Genomic DNA, 16,117 nt, shown 5'->3' on the forward strand with positions numbered 1-16,117 from the left:
GTCAATGGATTGTTTTTTTTAAATTAAAGTTTAAAGAGGAGTGTGTGAGTATCTGTATTCTAAAGCAAAAGTTAAGAAAGGCTTTCAATTATGGGTGGGTGAGTACTTGTCTGGTTTTACTATTCCAGTGGTTGGGCGGTGGCTAACCCATGGGCCAGATGGGGTTAGGCTGGAATCAATAGAGTTTTAATAATAAAATTGATTAATAGGATTACACTTAGAACTTGAGTAGTTAATTAAAAGCTTGAAGACTACTCAAATGGATAGATCAATGGCTATGCCTAATTCAATTAGGAAAAAAACATTGATCCCTTCAAGTTAAGTCTGTAATAGTTTTTGGGTGTGAAACATTTTCTCGGTTTTGGTTTTCGGAATGACCACCAGTTTAGTCTCGTGCCCGGACATTCGAGGGCGAGGCCCCGAGTGAGAAACCCTGCCCCGCGCAAGATAGAGCTGCTTTCGCTGCCAGCTTCGGGAATCCAGTGCCTGGAGAGGGCAGTGGGATCTCACAAAATTTAATACTTAGGTGTGCATACACACACACACACATACAGTGTGCATACACACTCACACATACATACACACATACATACATACACACACACACACACATATATGTATATGCATGTATATATTAGTATATATATATATATATATATATATATATATATATATATATATCTATATCTATCTATCTATCTTTGTGTGTGTGTGTGTGTGTATATATATATATGTATATACATACACATACACATACACATACACATATATATATATATATGTTTCTCTCTCTCTCTCTCTCTATATATATATATATATATATATACATACATATATATACATATATATATATATACATGCATACAAATTATATGTATTTATACATATGATTGTTGCAATAATTAATTTATTAGGTGACCAAATAAATGAAAAGAATATCTTGGGCTACCCAAGTGTGATTAAAGAATTATTTGGTTGTGAGTGAATTCAACCAATTGTGACGTGTGATGCATGTAACTTCGAAAATGTGTCAAGTCGATTGTGAGTGAGTCCAACCAGCTCTGATATATGTAAAACATATGGTATACTCTGTGAGTACATGTGACAAATATGAAAACATTGTGAGTGAATCCAATGTAGGAGTTTGATTGTGAGTGAGTCTGATCAACTCTAAAACATGTGTGACTCATGTAAAGATTATGAGAGTTTGATTGTGAGTGAATTAGATCAACTTTTGGAAACATGTGACGTGTGTAAAGGTTTTGTGACTTTGATTATGAGTGAATTCAATCAACTTTAATGCACGTACGACATGTGTGAGGACATGTGGGAGTGAATCCAATGTGAGAGCTATTAATGTGGGAGTGAATCCAATGTGAGAGCTATTAATGTTTTTAATCTCCTATACGTGCTGATAGTTACAATCGAGGATGATTGTCTTCTCACACAGAAGGAATATCATGGGAGTGAGATTTTTCAAAATATTTTATCATGGGAGTGAATCTAATTAATTATGTGTGATGCATGGTTTATGTGTGAAGCATGGTAGTAAATGATTTCCATTTGCTAGAATTATTTTTGTGAGTGATTCCAAAGTAATTGTGATCTCACATTGTGGACTATGTTGAGTATAGCTCATGGGTTCGGAACAACCAAGATGGACATTGGACGAGATTGTCTAGCTGTGCACATGTGCGCAAAATATTTGATTTTGTATGCTTTGGCCCATTGTACATATGTTGGGCAAGGTTTATTTTTTATGAGATACTTTAAAAGCATTAAACTATGGTTCAAATTTGTAAAAGCCCAATTTCAGAAAAGCTATGCTATTTATGGTTCTAAGGACTAAATTTATGATAGTAAGATTTAAATATCGTGTGTGGGAGTGGAGCCATATACGTTGGGAGGGAGATTGCACCCAATCTTGTGTTCTTTTATTTTTATGCTCTTGAATTATTCTATGGTATTTATGTTTTATTTCTTCTATTATTTAATTTAGGGAATATTCGCATGTCCATGTACCATGGTCCTGTAACAGTGGTATAAGAGAACGAAAAATTCAAGTATTTAATTTGGATCATGCAAACTCGAAGAAAAATCAAGAAATTGGTTTTTTCTCAAAGGTTATTGGCTTGGAGAAGATTTGAAGGATTTTCAACAAATTCAAAATACTTGCACGAGAAGAGAATCTGCAACAGCAAGGGTACAAAGGTTTTGGACAAAGTTTGCTCAAAAATCCAAGAGATAAAGAAATAGCAAGTATGGAAGACATTTGAGCAAAAGAAGACATGGTTATGTGAATTGTGTACACGTGTTTGAAGATCAAGGGCAAGGAAACAAGGTGGAAACCCATAAGCGGATTTGCAGGAAACCTCCCTCTCTTGAAGCAAAAGTGGTTTTCATGGATTGTCAACCTCTTCCTCATCCATTCGTACAGATGAAATTGACATGAGAATGAGGCTTTGGTCTAATTTCTGGATTGCTAAGCCAGTGGAAACATTTGATTTCTATAATAGATGGCTATGGTGGGCTCAAAAGTGAATTACAAGCATGGATCTATTCCTATTGTTTTTCTCACACTTGCAAGAAATTGAAGAAATAAAAAGCTAAAATTTAAATCAATTCCTCCTCTCTCCTCTCTTCAATTCATAGCGGTTGGAGCTCTTCTATCGTTCCTTCTTCTTCAAATCGCATTGCGTGGTGGCGGGTTATACTATACACGGACTGCAACATTCGTTTCCCTTCTACAAGAAAAATTTAGCAAAGTGATTAACTGGCTTTTATTCTTTGACATATTTTTCCCGACTCTTTTGAATACTCTTCGAAAGAGTTATTTCTTGAGTTTGTTGTTGACATCAAGGCAATAATTGGATTATTATTTTTATTCTTGCTTGAATGCCATCGACTTCAAACACTTCAACGAGTCTTTTTTCAAAAAACACTGGAGTCAAAAAAGCTTGCTACTTTTTAAAAATTTTATTTCTGCATTTCCATATTATTGTACGTACTTATTCCAATGGCAATCTATCCACAACGACCAACTATTCAAGATCAGTTAAATGCACTTCAAGTTCAACTGGACACTGAGCATAATCAAAGAGAAGAACTTGACAAAAAATTTACTCGCAACAAGAAGCGAAGACGTGCATGTTCCGAATCTGATTCTTTGGATTCTAAGGAAGACCCTATCCAAAGGACTGTGTGAGCTACTCTCAAAGCTCAATCTAGTCTTGAAAGGGATACAAGATCAGCAAAAAGGCTTTTACTTTTCAAGATTGTGATGGTAAACAAGATACACATGTCATACTTACATGGTTGAGCCAACTTGATGATTATTTTTTTGGAAAATAAATTTCTAAGAAGGATAAGGTTAAATGTGTTCCTAATCATTTGATAGGCACTGTAGCTCTTTGGTGGAATGTTATTAGATAGGGAAAATGCAAACCAAAGTCATAGAAAGAATTCTAGAAGCTGATAAAGAAGGATTTCTTACCTCTATCATATAATATAAGAGTAAAGTGAGACAACAATAGGATATTTTCAGAGAGCTAAAAAAAAAGAACATATAAGTGTATGTCAAAGAGATTTTTGCAAAATTTATTGTAGCTTCAAGCTATAGAGAAAGTGCATGAAAAAGAGCAAGGAAGGAAGTTCATATAGCAGGTCTGCAGCCAGTTATTAGAGCAGAAGTGAACATGTTTCATCCTCCATCTCTTAGCAATGCCATCTCTCTGGCAACAAACTGCGAGAAGAAAAATGGATTTCCGAGGGATACTCCAGTTACAAATTCTCATATTCCTCAGTTTTTTTGATCTAAACATTTTAAGAAGCTTTAGCACAAAGATAAAGCAGACAAGCACAATGGTCTACAAGTGAATGGGACGAAAATTGAAACTGCAAAGAAGACCAACAATGAGATCAAAAACCTCGTGTCATTACATGCTATAGGTGTGACAAATAAGAGCATTATGCATACGAGTGTCCAGAGAAGACAAAGAATCGAGCCACAAGTGTGAATATGGTTAAAGACGAAGACGACGGTAACCAACCTAAGCAAGAGAGTACTCCTAATCATGATTTCTACCACTAGAGAGGTAAGCCTAAAACTCATACTTATGCATTGTTCAATAATTTTTTTTTAAAATATAATTAAAATTTAAATATATTAGTCAAGATAGTTCAATGATTGCTATACACTTTCTATACGTGGAAGAGAATACATTTACACCATTCACTATCAAAACTTAAGTGAACTCACAATGATGCACATGTTTTTGGACGACTGATCACTAAAGAATATATGTAGCTTATTCTATTTCACATTTAATCTCTAAACTTTAATATCTTATTTAACATACTTTCTTCATATTATTCTCTTTTCTATTTCAAATAAGGTTAATGATATGTCTGTGAAAGATACTCATCTTAGTGTATGTGAAAGATTCTCATCTTAGTGTCTATAAAAGATACTCGTGTTGGTGTCTGTGAAAGATACTCATATTAGTCTCTGTGAAAGATACTCGCATTGGTGTATGTGATAGATAATCGAAGTGATACTTATCTGTGTGACGGATAACTTATCACAATCTAGTGTTGAGAGGGATTCTATCTGGTGATGGATATTATATTCTGACTCTCTTCACTTGCTAATTAAGTATGTAACTGAGGTCAGTTGTGCAACCTAAGCAAGAGAGATGTTACGATAATTAATTCATTATTGGGTGCCCCAATAATGTAAGTGAAAAGAATATCTTGTGTGACCCAAGTGTGATTAAAGAATTATTTGGTTATGAGTGAATCCAACCAATTGTGACATGTACGATGCGAGTAAGAAATTTGTGAGTTTGATTGTGAGTGAATCCAACCAGCTACAACATGTGTGGAACGTGTGGTATACTTTGTGAATACATGTGACGCGTATGAAAACATTGTAAGTGAATCCAATGTAGGAGTTTGATTGTAATTGAATTTCGACATTCCTAAAACCATGAGTTATAATTGTCCTTTTTTTAAATATTTATCAAGTTTTACAATACACTTGTCCATGACGATGAGTAGGACATGAAGTATTAGTTATATAATTGTGTCTATATTAGAAAAAAAAGACTTGGAAAAGATTGGAGAGTCGTGTGTGCAAACTCCCCAATCTGCCCCAACTTTTTTTACTATGCAATACATTTAGTGCTCAGCAATGCATAGCGATGATATTTTGTTACTCCCACAACAATATTATGCTGCAGAGTAGCAAAATATCATTGCTATTTTTGTTGCTAAGTAACAAACCCGTTACAGGAAAAATAACAACTTCTTTAGCAGCAAAATGGGCCCGACATCTTAGTATCCTTCTAGTTATAAAAGCGCTGCTATTTTCGCTGCTAAACCCTCTTTCTATTGTAGTGTTTGCATGCAAACATAGATATACATTTTTTAATCTCTCCTATATTAGACTCTACATGTACACATATATATGCACTAGCTTAGTTGCATGTATTAAACTTTTATATCAATAAATAGTTATTTCCTCGAGGTTATTTCTATATCACAAGTGCCTTTTTCTGAGTCATAAGTGATGATAATGTATTATATATTTCTCTTTATAGGTGTATGCATCTCCTTTTATATTTTATTTCTATATTCCAAGTATATTTTCTAGTCATAAAAGATGATAATGTATTATATATTTCTCCTCATATGTATGTAGATCTCCTTTTATATCTTATCTGTATGTCTCAAGTATATTTTATAGTCATAAAAGAGATTAATATATTCTATATTCAGTCCATTCATATGTGTATACATTTCCATATATATCTTGTGCATAATTCATGTCTAGTGATCACATTACTATTTATAGATGATGCTCACAAGATATAAGGATAAAATGAAATTAATGGTATAATCGATGGGGTGTGAATTCAATTAATTAGTATTTAGTCACATCATTGTCTATAATTGATGTTCACAAACTAAAAGGGTATAAGGGATGGGGTTTGTATTAAGTGTACGAGGATGGTGTGTGTCAAAGTAATTAAATATTGAAAACATGAAGCTACAAGAAATGCAAATTAAGAAAGAACACAAACAACCACATGGAAAGGAAAATTGTGAATTGTCACATGAAGATAAAGAACCAAGTATTGTTTAATGAATTGGGTAGAAAGATAGGTTATACCTACCATATTTTCTTTTAACAAAAAATGGTTAAAGAAGAATAGCACGGATGCTATTTTTTAATGAGTTTGTGATTGCTTCTTACAAACTCACACGGTTTTGTTTTATTCATAGTAAACATGTTTTAAAAATGTTATTTTCAACTTTTCATCTACTATATTAGATTTTAATTATTAAAATTTCATTTGTACTCTAAAAATTTATACAATTTAGATAAACAAGATATCAATTGTTAGTCAAATTCAATGTTCAAGGTAATACCTCTGAATCTTGTGTTGCATTTCTATCATGTTGTAATAATGCGGAGAATCTCTAATATCTCTCAAGAACCATTTCCATGCTAACATTGTAAATTATTCATATGAGTGAAAGCAAAATCTCTCTCTCTCTCTCTCTCTCTCACACACACACACACACACACACACACACACACACACACAAGTAAACAATGAAAGCAAACATAAGTGTATCGAATAAAGTTGACTTTAGCATCTTGAGATTAAAAAAACTATACTTTAATGTAACAAAAGCTATGTTTTAGTTATCGACATTAAACTAGCCTATGCTATCTTCAATGACAAGAATGAAGATTAAACTATATGTCCTTTCTTGTAATGTTGTATTTAGCAAGACTTTAACTCTAGATTAACGATTATTATAACTTCCTTTCCATTTTATTTTATTTTTAAATAATATCTTTTGCTATTATTTTTTCTTACATGGTATTAGAGCTTAGACTCGAGGCACATCTTGTTTTTTGAAGTCTTCCATTTAATGTCAAATTAATTTGAGAGATGGCCCACCCTTGCAAATAATGGAGTTGTTTTTTATCTATCCTCCATTGTTTTGGTGATAGAAAAGTTATACGGGACAAATTACACTCTCCAAAAATTCAAGATTAGGTCCATTCTTAATTCATATGATTTGTGAAAAATTACAAAATAGAGGTTAATGCACATTTTGATCCTACTTCAGATCTGCACATTTTGATCCTACTTCAGATCCAAAAGATGTATTATATCCGTTAGATCATTTGCTCACTTTAGCATGAAGGTGAAGGAATCTAGATTTATTATGTGCTAGCCTCACTAGTATCATTGATTTGATGACCCTTACTTACCATACCACCACATATTTTAAAGCATGGCAAGTCCTTTAAGAGACAATACGAGACAAAATATAAGACAGATTCAAAACCTTGAGAATCAGCTCTTGTAGCAAAAAAGCATTCTAAAGGAGATGCAAGGAAGGGATCTTGGACTGGGGTAGAACTCAATGGCTGAAATCCTCCAAACTAGACTCGATGATTCGAGTCCACACAGGTTGCTCCTCTCAATGCCTAGAGTAGCCATAGGTTCATGAAGAAAGACATGAAAGCTTGTGTGTAAGAAGGTGATATAACTCCAAGAAATGTCAAATGTATATATTCACATTATGAACTACTCATCTACTTAACAAAGTGATTTTAGGATGCACATGCACAAGGGGTATGGCCCTAGGCATATGGGAGCTTAGGATACATTATCATGTGGGATTGGGGCATATGGGACCTTGGAGATTATAAAAGGCATCATCCCTGGGACTATTGTACATTTTTTACATATAGGACTCTATACAATCATATGGTGAAAATGGGGATCGCCAAGACTAGTGAAGGACTCAAATGTAGATGCATCACAGTGTTTCCCTTAAGTATAATAGTTTGGTTACCTCACAAAACATACATGTGCACGACCGACCTCTTAATTTTGAGGAGTTTAAAGAAATTTTAGTGGAGAAGGAGATGCACTTTAAAGCTAAAGATGGTAGTGACGTTGTCCTTTGCAAATGCAAAGAAATTCAAGGGAAAGGACTTTCGTTTGTTCTGAGAAGAAGAAGAAATCAAACACAATGTTTTTATTGCATCATGCCGTGTCATGTGGTCAATTCATGTAGATTAAAGAAAGAAGATAATAAGAATTATCACTTTGACGCCTTTAAAGAAGGATTTCAAGAATCGGTAGATAATCATGGCATAGATGGCTAAGGGATTATGGTGGTAAGTGATACCAACTTAAAACTTGTAAGTTGGAAGTGATTAAGGTGGATAGTAATGGATTAGGCTGCTCTGATACCAACTTGAGACTTTCAAGTTGGGAGGATGGATAGAATGGATTAGGCTCACTATTTTGGCATATTCTAGGTGGAAGAAAAGTAATTAACACTATTGAGAAGATGATAAACGATGCTAACATGTTGATCTAACACCTAGACTTTTCATTAGACGTTGAGCCTTTGAATATATTCACATAGGCTTAAGCTTAATCGTGACCTATACATATTCTAATCAGCTTCCTTGATTCTAGGGGGCTTACAAGCTTGCAAACTTCTAGGGTTTAGCTCACAAGGTTATTGATTGTATGTCGGGCTTGCTTGCAAACTTACAAACTTGCAAGGTTTTGGGGTTTTAGGTTTATTATTTTTACTTGGCTTCTGGACTTGATGGTGCTGGCTTATGGGCTTGCGTAGACATAAGTAACACCATATATGTATAGCTATAAGCATACATCTTTATGCATAAGGTCTATGCATAAAGCTCACACATTAAAAAAAGAAAAATTTAAAAGCATATAAAGTTTAGTTGACTTACCAAAGAGATTGAGATGACAAGAAGCTACAAAATAAAGAGGTAAAGGATAATCAATATTTAGTTTTAAAAACACTCATAGAGATATTTATAAGTTATGAATAAGGTCATAGAGATATTCACAAGCTATATGCATAATGTCATTTAAAAAAAGAAAAGAAAAGGTATAGCGTTTATCAAGAGAGAAACAAACCTTTGCATATGGTAGAGATAAATGTGTGATTAAGAGAGGTTCAGATTAAGTTTTGGAACGAAAAAATAGGCGGTAATTATTTAAAAAGGGAAGTTTTTCTAAAAAATCCTCAAATGATACATACCACGGCTTTAATGCCAATATAATGATACTACCTTTTTTTGTTTAAAAAATAATATTTTTTGTACATTATATTGGCACGCTCCATATAAAAGTCTAAAAAAGTGTCAATAATATAGGTTGATATACTCCTTGTATCTTATAGTATTTTGCACATAATACATGATTGTACATCAACTCATTAGCTTTACACTCAGTTTATTGAGCAGGTTCTCGAGCCAACCCTTAAAAAATAAGGATTTATGTTGAAATATTACGGTCTTGCATAACTTATATCTTTCCACTCATGTTTATGGCACGACCTTGATTGGATATTGAGACTGAGAAAGGTTTTAATTTTTATTTTTCACTTGAGTCTAATGTTATCTCTTAGATTAAAAAAAACAAGCTACAATGATCCTTTGTACCATAGTAGACAAGCTTGTAAGCGAACAAGTCTCTGAGCAATAAACCGGTAAGTCCATAAGCCTAAAACCCCACAAGCCATGTAAGTTTGCAAAGGTCTTGCAAAGATGAGAAGCCGTGCAAAGATATGACAAGCTTGCAAAGGTTTGCATGATATTACAAACAATAAATATACCTTGGGCCTATACCACATCCTTCTCAGTTGTGTCATAGTTCTCACCACCTATTACTCAATAATGCCAGCCATGTTAGCTATATACAATCAATTGGACTCATCTCACAATCAATCCCAATACAAAAGCATATGATAGGCACAAACATAAAGATCAATAATACTATCTCATGTAATCACACATAATTCCAATAACAGTTAAATGTAACTACACCAATAACACTAGTCTGTTAGCATTAAATGCGAAAACACCCATGATACCAAGTACGAGCATGGCATGGTAATTGTATTTCAAGAATTTCCTATTTAGCATACAAGGATCTAGCTAACAATAATTTGTGCAGCTTGCAAAAGACAACAAGCGAACAAGTTTCAAAAATCCCACAAGTTGCAAAGCTTCGAAGCCCACAAGTAAGAAGACCATAATTCGATAAGGTGGCAAGACCATAAGTTGACCATAAGCTGGTAAGCCCATAAACCTTGAAGCTCATAGGCCTATAGGCCACAAGTAAGAAGACCATAATTCGATAAGGTGGTAAGACCATAAGTTGACCATAAGCTAGTAAGCCCATAAACCTTGAAGCTCATAGGCCTACAAACCTATAAGCCTACAAACCTGTAAGTAGGTAATCACACAAGCCCAAAAGCTTACAAGCCTACAAGTTGGTAAGGTGGTAAAATTATGAGCCAACAAGGCTTGCTAATAATCATGGAAGACTTCATGTCTTGTAAGATGGCAAGCCTACAAGTGTGTAAGCCCATAGAACATAAACGTAGTCCTCCACATTGAGCCCACAAGCTCCCAAGCTAGCGATCCCATGAACACTCAGGTTGACAATCTCGTAAGCCTTTAAGTCTACAAGCCTATAAGCTGTGAGCCGGTGAGTCTAAAAAATGGTAAGCCCATAAACCCATGAGCATATAGTCTTGCAATCAACCAAGCCCACAAGCTGACAAGTTATAAGTCTTTGCAAGCCTACTTGCTAGTAGGCTTGCAAACCTACAAACCATTGAGCTTATATGTGGGTAAGGCTGTAATCTCGTAAGCCTTCAAGCTAGTAAGTCCGTACACCATAAGCCCATAAGATTGTAAGCTCACAAGCCCCATATTATGGCAAGCTCACAAGGTGAAAAACTGATAAGCTTGGATGCGCACAAGCTCATAAGAATTATAAACCTCCAAAGGTGTTAATTAGGGATGGTAGATTCCCAAGAAAAAGGTCCCTACTTTAAGTGGGCATGCAATGTGCACAAAAGTCTTCAATCAACATTAAAGGAGCCTTAAATAAAGGTGAGCGAGTCCTATAATCAAGGAATATGATTAGGGTATGTATAGGTAAGGACTAATGTATTCAAAGGATCCATGTGTAATGAAAATGGTAAGTTGCAAGCCAAAAAACCATTAAGCTTGGATGTCTGCAGGCTTGAAAGCACTATAAACCTCAAAAGGTGCTAACTAGGGATGGTAGATTCCCCAAATGAAGGCCCCTACTTTAAGTGGACATGCAATGTGCAAAAATTTCTTCAATTAATATTAAAGGAGCCTTAAACAATGCTTCGAATTTCAAGAGGGTAGCCTGATAAGCATCCAAGTTTGTAAGCCCGCAAGCTAATAAGTTGTTGTTAAGAAAGCATCATGCTTGAAACCCTCCTACAAGCACATTAAGACTGAAAGCTGGCAAACTTGCAGACCCGGGACTCTGCTAAGTTGATAGCTTGCAAGCCAATAAGTGATAGCCACAAGCCCATATCCCAACAACCCAATAAGCTGATAAGACCATATTCCAAGAATCCCACTAGCCAACAAGGTAGTAATGCCATAAGCTAGTAAGCCCATAAGCTTACAAGCCCATATCCCAACAAGACAACTAGCCAACAAGGTAGTAATGCCATAAGCTAGCAAGCCCACAAGCCGTTCCATATTGAGAGATTCCAAACAAGCCAATTTTACAAAGACAGTAATCCCCTAAGCTAGCAAGCCCATAAGCCGATAAGCTTACAAGCCTATAAACTTATAAGCCTACAAGGTTAGCTTACAAGCCTATAAGCTTATAAGCCTACAAGGTAAGCTTACAAACTTGTAAGCGGCTAAGTCGCCCATAAGCCTACTAGCCCACAAGCGTTAAGCTAATCCCCTTACTATAAGAGATTGTTCTCCTACTACCATCAACCTAGTAAGTTTGTATGTAATCCAATAAGCTGATAAGCCCATAAGCCCACAAGAAAGCCTTTAAGGTGGCGAGTCCACAAGATTCCAAGCCTACAAGCCCCTATTCTAGCAAACCTTCAAACTCTTAAGCCAAACCCTTAAGCTTGAAGGCTAGTAAGCTAACAAAGCAACTACATCTAGAAGGCCAAAACATAGCAAGTTAGCAAGCCTAGAAGATAGCAAGTTTGCAAGCCCCATAGATAGGAAATCTACAAGTACGTAGGCGTCTGAGCTTCAAGTCCATAGCCCATAAGCCAGTCCCGCAAGTCCACAAGCCAAAGCCAACCTATAAGGTAGTAAGTGCGCAAGTCGATAAGTCCAAAAGCTTGTAAGTCCGCAAGCCCATAAGCTGACAAGCTTGGATGCCCATAAGCCGATAAACAAACAAACCCACAAGCCCATAAGCCCATAAGCCGATAAACCAACAAACCCACAAGCCCATAAGCCGATAAACCAACAAACCCACAAGCCCATAAGCAAGCCCAAAGGCCCATAACCCTCCAAGCTTTCAAGCCTCAAACCCACAAGACAATGCTTATAACCCCACAAACCTACAATTTGCATGCCCACAAGTTGACAAGCTTGGAAACCCATAAGCTAGCAAGCTTGTAAACCCACAAGGTGGATTCAATCCTCAATAGAAGCAAAGGCTTACAAGGAAAGCTCATCCTTACACAATTTTAGGGGATGTTCTTTACAAGCAAGGTAAGGATAAGATTCTTAGGAGGGTAGTGAGCCTGGAAGAATCTAAAAGGATTATGGAATTATGTCATGAATGTTCAGGTCACTTTGCCTCAGCGAGCACAACTCGGAGGATCCTTAACACAGGTTACGATTGGCATCGACTCAGCAAAGATGTCTATGAGTGGTGGAGAAGCTATGAAGTATGCCAGGCATATGGGCATAAGTAATTGGTTCCCGGACCCTTAAACCCTATCCCAGCATATGGTCCATTTGAAAGGTGGGGATTAGATTTTGTGGGCCCACTTCCTCGTTCCTCACATGGGAAGTATTACATATTGGTGGCCACAGATTATGCAACAAGGTGGGCAAAAGAAAAGGGCATGGTCAATAATAAAGCAGTGGCTATGGCAGCCTTTCTCAGGGAATACATATGTGCCCGATTTGGGTGTCCAATAGAAATCCTTACGGATGGAGGGAGGTCTTTCAGGAATGACTTGATTGAAGCTTTGGTGCAGAAAATAAAAATAAAGCATGCTATGTCAACTCCCTATTATCCCCAATGTAATGGTTTAGTAGAAAAAACTAATGGACTGCTTTGTGGATCTTTGTCTACGCTAGTGGATACTATGAAGAGAAAGTGGGATATGCATTTGCCAGAGGTCCTATAGACCTATAGGACAACTCACAAACTCTCTCTTGGTTTCACACCTTTTTAGTTAGTTTATGGAATGGAGGCTATTTTGCCAATAGAATTGGAAATCATAAGCCTTCGCACATCTTTTGCACGCTTAAATAATGAAGAAGAAACACATGCCCAACGCATAGTACAACTGGAGACCTTGGATGAGAGGCGACTTTAGGCACTTCAAAATTTGGAGGTTGCACAACAACGGTGCAAGGCAAGGCATGACATTCTTACGAAGAAGAAAAAGAAGCCAGAACTCAAGCAAGGAAGATGAGATATGATGACCGTGTGGAGAAATGGCTAGATAAGAAGCTTCTTCGACGCTGGGAAGGTCCCTTCAGGATAAAGCAAAAGTTAAAAAATAACACCTAGAGGATGCAAGTGGCCAGGAGGTTCCCGGACATGCCAATGAGTACCGGCTAAACATATTTTACCCTTTAGCACCATGGCCAACAGACCCCCAAGACAAGCATGGAGGATCTGCTGGGGGGGGGAAAGATGTGACATGAAAAATTGATATCTTTTATTTTTAATTTTGTACATATTTTGATGGTTTCTCAATGGTAATAAGGTGGAAGCTTGTCCAAGAAGATTGCAGCGCCCACAATGGAATAACGGCGTGGTGATGCAGCAGCTTGGCGGCTACCCTGATAACAGCATTCTATCTTCAAATATAATGGTTTTACTTGATGTAGGGTGCACATTGTAAATGCCACAAGTATGCTTGATAAATACTTTGGTATGGTAGATAGGCTAGTGATGTGAAAAATAAAAGTGGGCCTTCATTCTCACATGGATTTTAATTGTATTATTAATATAGTATTCACCATAAGGCTACAAGCTGGGGAGTGTGGAAGGCATGTGGAGGAGTGTGTGTAGGTGCATAATTGGGAAAGATTCTTCTAGAATGCCTATATGATGGAAGAAGAGAATTTCACCATGTGTAAGTGGGATCTCCACCTACATGCCACTTAGAGTAGGCTATTATCTCATCACACTTTCAAAGTCAGAAAGTTTTGAATTTAATAATTAATAGAAGACAGCCTAAGAGGACAATTGATGTGACATCTACCCTTATGTCACTGAAGGGTTGAAGATTTTAATGTTGTAATTTGTAACAATGGAAGAGAGGGTGATTCTCCAACTATAAAAGGAGCCCTCCTCTCCCTTCAAATCAAATGAATGAAGCCTCCTCAATTGAGCATTTTGTGTCATTGCGCCATTCTCTTATCTTCAAACCCTTATTCAAACACCCTCTTTACATGTGAATGTATCATTTAGCATTAGCTCCTCATGCTTGTAAGATTCCTCCCCAGCTCCTCAAGACGTCCAGTATCTTCCCCCTGTAATCAATTCCCTCTTCAGAATAATAAAAGATCTTGCTTCTACCTATTTTGGCTTAGAGAGAGAAAATATTCTAGAGAAATATTACTCAGATTTTATATATTTTTGGATGGAAAAATATTTCTTCTTATTAAAATAAATTCCCCCGAAACAGAAATTCAAAAAGATTTTCAGAAGGTGCATTAGAAATAAATTATAATCTGTTCAAAAAACCTTATCCTAAAGGTCTAATTTTTTTGAAAATTTTAAATTAAGATGATGAGGGACCAATCAGATTCATCCAAATGTATGGAGGAGATAAATTAAAGAAAAAAAGAAAATTTCCCAAAAAATGAGTAAATACTCACAAAAGATGAAGAGTGGACTAAGAACCAAAGGAAATACTAAAAAAATGAATTTTTGACACCTCAAGAGTGGGGATTCCCCATCATGAAGGAGGCGCCTATTTCACATGTGTGGTGGAGTTTTAAATTCTGAAATATTGAGATATTTCATCTCTCCTCTCTCCTAATTCAAGTCTAGTTCCAAAAAGTAAGCTAAACTGACCCAAAAATGATCAAAAATTGACCAAACTATTCTAGAAAATTCTAGAATTAGTTTGCTTGGTTAGAAGCTCACTTTTTCCTATAAATAAAAGCCTCCCCCTTTGTAGAAGCTTAATAGTATTTTATGCACTATTACTCTACTCCACCCTCCAAGAGCTAAAAAAAATAGTGATTTTATTTATAATTTATTAGTTTTTGACCTTTCCCTCTTCAAAAGAATTGGTGGCTACTCTTGTTGCAAACAATAGTAGATCCCTCAAACCATCAAGCCAAAGGAAAGCTCATAGAAATTCAAGTAAGCTAGAAATCCTACTTTTTCTTTATTCCTTTTAATGGTTTTCTAATTTTTGTTTTCTTTAATATGAAAAAATGATGTTATGCCTTGTTGGAAATTCTTTTTCCCTCTCTTCATTATTAAATTCAGCCTTTCTTTATCATAGATAAGTAATCAAATTATTAGAATTAAACTTTTCATATAATTTCTCTTTTAAAAGTGGAATTTGATTAGTTAAGAATGCTTTAAACCAATTGGGATAATTTTTAAGTAACTTGAGGATAGAAAATTTTGAAAAATGGTCAGCCATACAAAGGAGGTTATGGTAAAATTTTTTTAAATTTTGTGAAATAAGTTTTATCTTTTATTATTCAAAAAGATTAATCCCCACCATTTGTGTATTCTAAAAGTGCTATTTTCATTCTAGGAAAAAAAATGCATAGTAGAAATGTTTTTTATTATAAAAGTGTTATTTCCATTAAAATTTAAATTCTATGCATGGCAAGATGCATATTGGTTATGTTTTTATTATAAAAGAGAGATTTTCATTAGATTTAAATTCTATGCATAGAAAGATGCATAGTGGATATTTTTTTAAATTATAAAAGTGTGATTTTCATTGGAATTGCATTCTATGCATAGAAAGATGCATATTGGAAATAATTTTTTATTATTATAAAAGTGTTACT

Source organism: Cibotium barometz, chromosome 3, assembly GCF_041138505.1.
Source record: "Cibotium barometz isolate CiBa-2024 chromosome 3, ASM4113850v1, whole genome shotgun sequence".
Lineage (NCBI taxonomy): Eukaryota > Viridiplantae > Streptophyta > Polypodiopsida > Cyatheales > Cibotiaceae > Cibotium > Cibotium barometz.